Source organism: Helianthus annuus, chromosome 14 (genome assembly GCF_002127325.2).
Source record: "Helianthus annuus cultivar XRQ/B chromosome 14, HanXRQr2.0-SUNRISE, whole genome shotgun sequence".
Taxonomy (NCBI): Eukaryota; Viridiplantae; Streptophyta; class Magnoliopsida; order Asterales; family Asteraceae; genus Helianthus; species Helianthus annuus.
In genome coordinates this window covers 73792770-73800217 of record NC_035446.2, presented here as the reverse complement: position 1 = coordinate 73800217, position 7448 = coordinate 73792770, and the positions used below count along the sequence as shown (strand labels likewise).

The window sequence follows — 7448 nt, the reverse complement described above, 5'->3', positions numbered from 1 at the left end:
CCGAGGCTGTTTTTGCCATTTCTAGCTTTTTGATTTTCGAAGAAAGGGCCTCGATTTGGGCTTGTAAAGAAGTGCTTTCATCAACCTTATGGGCGCCCGGGGCAATAGATTTATTGCCTCGGGGAGTGTGCCACTGAAAATTGGTTTGAGCAATTTCCTCAATTTGATTATATATTTCATTTGGGCGACGATTACCTAGAAGTCCCCCGGAGCTAGAGTCAAGTGTTTGTCTTGTGTGTGGCAACAACGCATTGTAGAAAGTGGATACTTGTTGCCACACCGCAAGACCGTGATGAGGACACTTTCTTAGTAGCTCCTTAAACCTTTCCCAAGTTTCATATAAGGATTCCGCATCCTCTTGTGAATATGTATTAATTTCAGTCATTAATTTAGCCGTTTTAGCAGGAGGGAAATACTTATATAGAAACTTTTGGGCTAGTTCATCCCAGGTGTTTACCGAGCCAACTGGAGGGCATTAAGCGAAGCCTTAGCTCGGTCTTTTAGCGAAAATGGAAACATTCGAAGGCGGATGGCATCGTTTGATGCTCCATTGATCCGAAAGGTATCACATATTTCTAAGAAATTAGTAATATGTAGATGAGGATCCTCGTCCGCAATGTAGTCAAATGTGGCCGAAGCTCGAAGTTGTTGGCTTCGACATTCGGTGCATTGATAGCGGCGCCGAGATTACCCACAGTGGGTCGTAGGTAATCTATGAGGGTACGTTGGTCCGCCATTGGAGGTGGGTCCACCGAAACTTTCTCTTGGTTTTTAGCTTTAAGTCTTCTTCTTAGAAAGCGTTCGGGTTCGTCTACGGGTTCTTTTACGTCTGTATTAGAACTGGAGCTCATACACTACGTGGAGAGTTCAGATGTGGTGCCTGGGTCCCAAGTCCTGCAATAAAAACAAAAAGAACTTTGGTCAGAAGCTTCACCACGGCCCTGTGTTCAGATGAACACGGCCCGTGGTCGGAGATACAGTGATTGTTTTCCGGATCCCTGTTACTGGGAAGTTTGACACGGCCCCGTGTTGCACCGACACGGCCCCGTGCTCAACTCTCTGTAACTCGAAAAATAAAAACTGCCAGTAACAATGCTGGGAACGGCCCGTGCTGAGCTCTGCAGAAATTGAAAAATTAATAAAATCCTAAAAAAACTAAAAAAAATTAGAAAAAACGATTAGGCCGTTGATTCCTAACTTTCTTAAAATCCTTGTGTCCCTGGCAGCGGCGCCAAAAACTTGATGTGCGTATTGTGTTATATATTTTTAATGTATATTTTAAGCCCTTTAACACTTTTTAGCCAAGTTTTAAATTTATAAAACACGATATTTACTAACACTAAACACACATATGGGAAAGTGCACCCATCGTGAGCGTAGTATAGTGTTGGTAAGATACCGAGGTCGTTCAACGACACAAGAGCTTTTAGTACCGGTTTATCCTCAATGAATAATCAAATCAAAAGTTAGAAAAAGGTTTTTAAACTAGAAAAATAAAAACTAACTAAAACGCTGAAAAATAAAATAAAAAGAAAAACAGATAGACAAGATGAATCACTTGGATCCGACTCGTGTGTAGTGTAACCTTTGATTATTTCCGCACTTTTGCACTGTTTAAGAGATTATCTTAGTTATTGTAGTAGGCCCCTCTTTTGAAGGTGACGTTACCCTCAACCCAGTAGTTTGAGTCAGCAAGGATACAATCCTAAAGGGACGGAATATTGAAAGATAATTAATTAAGTTATTAATGCATAATGTGGTAGGCCTCTCTTTTGAAGGTGACGTTACCCTCGGCTAAGTAGTCTGAGTCAGCAGGGATACAGTCCTAAGTAGCCGGGTTAAAGTTTTAATAGTAGCTTACATATGAGGGGATCAAAGAGTTCGGACCCCCGCCATCCAATACCGGTGGGTATTGAAGGAGGTCCTACTAAATTTGACCTAGGTCCTTGCAAGATCTATACACTGAACAAGGCAAGACTCTTATCAAACTGTTCCCTTAACCCCCGGCCAGGTAGCCAACATATCTCCATATACACCGGGGAGATATGAATGGTGAAAATCTTTTATTTTATATAGACAGTAAAATAATGCCAAGACACCACAGACAAACGATAAGGAAGAATCACCTTCAACATAAGAAACTAGTTATTAAAGTCATTAATACATAACCAAATAAAAAGTGCGAAAAGATTAAAAATAAAAAGTATTACACTAGACACTTGTCTTCACCAAGTGATGTAAGAGACTTAGGCAAACATGGCCTTTGATTGTCAAGAACTCTTACGATCAATCTTGGATCCCGAGACGACTCACACACTCTATGATGGATGAAGGATGATGCTGGTGGATGATGGTGTTGTGATGGTGGTGGTGGGTGGGTGAAGTGTGAAAGAGGTGGTGTGCCAAGGGATGGTTTGCAAATGAGCCAAGCACCCCTATTTATAGCCTGAACAGCAGCTCGGGCACGGCCCCGTGTCCATTAGGCATGGCCCCGTGTCCATCCTCCGTCTCTTTCTTCATTAATTGCAGTTTGTCTGCATTAGTTGACCACGACCCCGTGTCCGCTGGGCACGACCCCGTGTGCAGAAGCGTATCTATACTATCAAGATTCCTCTAGATTTTGCGAATCTTAGAGTTGACCACGGCCCCGTGTCCGCTGGGCACGCCCCGTGGTGGGTGATAGAAGCTTCTACAACTTTGTCTTTTCTGCAGACACTTGGGCACGCCCTCGTGCTCATTGAGCACGGGGCGTGTTCAGCCTTCTGCTCACTTGTTTTTGCTTGGGAAGATGCTGTCGGGGGTCGGGCATGCCACGTTTATTCCTTTTCTTGTATTTATGTTAGATTTAGCTGCCTTTTTGCTTCTTTTGTTCATTTGAGCTCATTTAATCCTGAAAATACAAAAGGAAGACAAAAACACACTTTTTCCAACATTAGTACTAAAAAAGGGTTAGTTTTATGCCACATTTGATGTAATTTATATGTTGCATTTTGCACACATCAAGGGAAAAAAGGGAACAATACAGTAAACAATTTGGCATTTTAAGTTAACCTTTCATCTGCCATCTTAAAAAATTGAATGTAAATTACTATTTTGTCCATAGGAGATGCTTTATATATAGTATACTAGGTTTTTACTCGGAGCTAGAGTCAAGTGTTTGTCTTGTGTGTGGCAACAACCCATTGTAGAAAGTGGATACTTGTTGCCACACCGCAAGACCGTGATGAGGACACTTTCTTAGTAGCTCCTTAAACCTTTCCCAAGTTTCATATAAGGATTCCGCATCCTCTTGTGAATATGTATTAATTTCAGTCATTAATTTAGCCGTTTTAGCAAGAGGGAAATACTTATATAGAAACTTTTGGGCTAGTTCATCCCAGGTGTTTACCGAGCCAACTGGAGGGCATTAAGCCAAGCCTTAGCTCGGTCTTTTAGTGAAAATGGAAACATTCGAAGGCGGATGGCGTCGTTTGATGCTCCATTGATCCGAAAGGTATCACATATTTCAAAGAAATTAGTAATATGTAGATGAGGATCCTCGTCCGCAATGTAGTCAAATGTGGCCGAAGCTCGAAGTTGTTGGCTTCGACATTTGGTGCATTGATAGCGGCGCCGAGATTACCCACGGTGGGTCGTAGGTAATCTATGAGGGTATGTTGGTCCGCCATTGGAAGTGGGTCCCCCGAAACTTTCTCTTGGTTTTTAGCTTTAAGTCTTCTTCTTAGAAAGCGTTCGGGTTCGTCTAGGGGTTCTTTTACATCTGTATTAGAACTGGAGCTCATACACTACGTGGAGAGTTCAGATGTGGTGCCTGGGTTCCAAGTCCTGCAATAAAAACAAAAAGAACATTGGTCAGAAGCTTCACCACGGCCCCGTGTTCAGATGAACACGGCCTGTGGTCGGAGATACAGTGGATTGTTTTCCGAATCCCTGTTACTGGGGAGTTTGACACGGCCCCGTGTTGCACCGACACGGCCCCGTGCTCAACTCTCTGTAACTCGGAAAATAAAAACTGCCAGTAACAATGCTGGGCACGGCCCGTGTCCGAACAGGCACGACCCGTGCTGAGCTCTGCAGAAATTGAAAAATTAATAAAATCCTAAAAAAACAAAAAAATTAGAAAAAACGATTAGGCCGTTGATTCCTAACTTCCTTAAAATCCTTGTATCCCCGGCAGCGGCGCCAAAAACTTGATGTGCGTATTGTGTTATATATTTTTAATGTATATTTTAAGCCCTTTAACACTTTTTAGCCAAGTTTTAAATTTATAAAACACGATATTTACTAACACTAAGCACACATATGGGAAAGTGCACCCATCGTGAGCGTAGTATAGTGTTGGTAAGATACCGAGGTCGTTCAACGACACAAGAGCTTTTAGTATCGGTTTATCCTCAACGAATAATCAAATCAAAAGTTAGAAAAAGGTTTTTAAACTAGAAAAATAAAAACTAACTAAAACGCTGAAAAATAAAATAAAAAGAAAAACAGATAGACAAGATGAATCACTTGGATCCGACTCGTGTGTAGTGTAACCTTTGATTATTTCCGCACTTTTGCACTTTTTAAGAGATTATCTTAGTTATTGTAGTAGGCCCCTCTTTTGAAGGTGACGTTACCCTCAACCCAGAAGTTTGAGTCAGCAAGGATACAATCCTAAAGGGACGGAATATTGAAAGATAATTAATTAAGTTATTAATGCATAATGTGGTAGGCCCCTCTTTTGAAGGTGACGTTACCCTCGGCTAAGTAGTCTGAGTCAGCAGGGATACAGTCCTAAGTAGCCGGGTTAAAGTTTTAATAGTAGCTTACATATGAGGGGATCAAAGAGTTCGGACCCCCGCCATCCAATACCGGTGGGTATTGAAGGAGGTCCTACTAAATTTGACCTAGGTCCTTGCAAGATCTATACACTGAACAAGGCAAGACTCTTATCAAACTGTTCCCTTAACCCCCGGCTAGGTAGCCAACATATCTCCATATAGACCGTGGAGATATGAATGGTGAAAATCTTTTATTTTATATAGACAGTAAAATAATGCCAAGACACCACAGACAAACGATAAGGAAGAATCACCTTCAACATAAGAAACTAGTTATTAAAGTCATTAATACATAACCAAATAAAAAGTACGAAAAGATTAAAAATAAAAAGTATTACACTAGACACTTGTCTTCACCAAGTGATGTAAGAGACTTAGGCAAACATGGCCTTTGATTGTCAAGAACTCTTACGATCAATCTTGGATCCCGAGACGACTCACACACTCTATGATGGATGATGGATGATGCTGGTGGATGATGGTGTTGTGATGGTGGTGGTGGGTGGGTGAAGTGTGAAAGAGGTGGTGTGCCAAGGGATGGTTTGCAAATGAGCCAAGCACCCCTATTTATAGCCTGAACAGCAGCTCGGGCACGGCCCCGTGTCCATTGGGCATGGCCTCGTGTCCATCCTCCGTCTCTTTCTTCATTAATTGCAGTTTGTCTGCATTAGTTGACTACGCACCCGTGTCCGCTGGGCACGACCCCGTGTGTAGAAGCATATCTATACTATCAAGATTCCTCTAGATTTTGCGAATCTTAGAGTTGACCACGGCCCCGTGTCTGCTGGGCAAGCCCCGTGGTGGGTGATAGAAGCTTCTACAACTTTGTCTTTTCTGCAGACACTTGGGCACGCCCTCGTGCTCATTGAGCACGGGGCGTGTTCAGCCTTCTGTTCACATGTTTTTGCTTGGGAAGATGCTGTCGGGGGGTCGGGCATGCCACGTTTATTCCTTTTCTTGTATTTATGTTAGATTTAGCTGCCTTTTTGCTTTTTTTGTTCATTTGAGCTCATTTAATCCTGAAAATACAAAAGGAAGACAAAAACACACTTTTTCCAACATTAGTACTAAAAAAGGGTTAGTTTTATGCCACATTTGATGTAATTTATATGTTGCATTTTGCACACATCAAGGGCAAAAAGGGAACAATACAGTAAACAATTTGGCATTTTAAGTTAACCTTTCATCTGCCATCTTAAAAAATTGAATGTAAATTACTATTTTGTCCATAGGAGATGCTTTATATATAGTATACTAGGTTTTTACTCGGAGCTAGAGTCAAGTGTTTGTCTTGTGTGTGGCAACAACCCATTGTAGAAAGTGGATACTTGTTGCCACACCGCAAGACCGTGATGAGGACACTTTCTTAGTAGCTCCTTAAAACTTTCCCAAGTTTCATATAAGGATTCCGCATCCTCTTGTGAATATGTATTAATTTCAGTCATTAATTTAGCCGTTTTAGCAGGAGGGAAATACTTATATAGAAACTTTTGGGCTAGTTCATCCCAGGTGTTTACCGAGCCAACTGGAGGGCATTAAGCCAAGCCTTAGCTCGGTCTTTTAGTGAAAATGGAAACATTCGAAGGCGGATGGCGTCGTTTGATGCTCCATTGATCCAAAAGGTATCACATATTTCAAAGAAATTAGTAATATGTAGATGAGGATCCTCGTCCGCAATGTAGTCAAATGTAGCCGAAGCTCGAAGTTGTTGGCTTCGACATTCGGTGCATTGATAGCGGCGCCGAGATTACCCACGGTGGGTCGTAGGTAATCTATGAGGGTATGTTGGTCCGCCATTGGAAGTGGGTCCCCCGAAACTTTCTCTTGGTTTTTAGCTTTAAGTCTTCTTCTTAGAAAGCGTTCGGGTTCGTCTAGGGGTTCTTTTACTACGTGGAGAGTTCAGATGTGGTGCCTGGGTTCCAAGTCCTGCAATAAAAACAAAAAGAACTTTGGTCAGAAGCTTCACCACGGCCCCGTGTTCAGATGAACACGGCCTGTGGTCGGAGATACAGTGATTGTTTTCCGGATCCCTGTTACTGGGGAGTTTGACACGGCCCCGTGTTGCACCGACACGGCCCCATGCTCAACTCTCTGTAACTCGGAAAATAAAAACTGCCAGTAACAATGCTGGGCACGGCCCGTGTCCGAACAGGCACGACCCGTGCTGAGCTCTGCAGAAATTGAAAAATTAATAAAATCCTAAAAAAACAAAAAAATTAGAAAAAACGATTAGGCCGTTGATTCCTAACTTCCTTAAAATCCTTGTATCCCCGGCAGCGGCGCCAAAAACTTGATGTGCGTATTGTGTTATATATTTTTAATGTATATTTTAAGCCCTTTGACACTTTTTAGCCAAGTTTTAAATTTATAAAACACGATATTTACTAACACTAAACACACATATGGGAAAGTGCACCCATCGTGAGCGTAGTATAGTGTTGGTAAGATACCGAGGTCGTTCAACGACACAAGTGCTTTTAGTACCGGTTTATCCTTAACGAATAATCAAATCAAAAGTTAGAAAAAGGTTTTTAAACTAGAAAAATAAAAACTAACTAAAACGCTGAAAAATAAAATAAAAAGAAAAACAGATAGACAAGATGAATCACTTGGATCCGACTCGTG

General features: G+C 41.9%; 3 non-coding genes across 3 annotated transcripts; all 3 read left to right on the top strand.

Moving 5' to 3' along the window:
* Positions 1–284: 284 nt before the first annotated feature.
* LOC118486924 lies at positions 285–391 on the top strand. The gene has a single exon (XR_004880091.1). It is a non-coding gene; the product is annotated as a small nucleolar RNA R71 (small nucleolar RNA).
* A 2824-nt stretch (positions 392–3215) lies between these two features.
* LOC118486923 lies at positions 3216–3322 on the top strand. The gene has a single exon (XR_004880090.1). It is a non-coding gene; the product is annotated as a small nucleolar RNA R71 (small nucleolar RNA).
* A 2845-nt stretch (positions 3323–6167) lies between these two features.
* Positions 6168–6274, top strand: LOC118486892. The gene has a single exon (XR_004880058.1). It is a non-coding gene; the product is annotated as a small nucleolar RNA R71 (small nucleolar RNA).
* The last annotated feature ends 1174 nt before the right edge of the window (positions 6275–7448 follow it).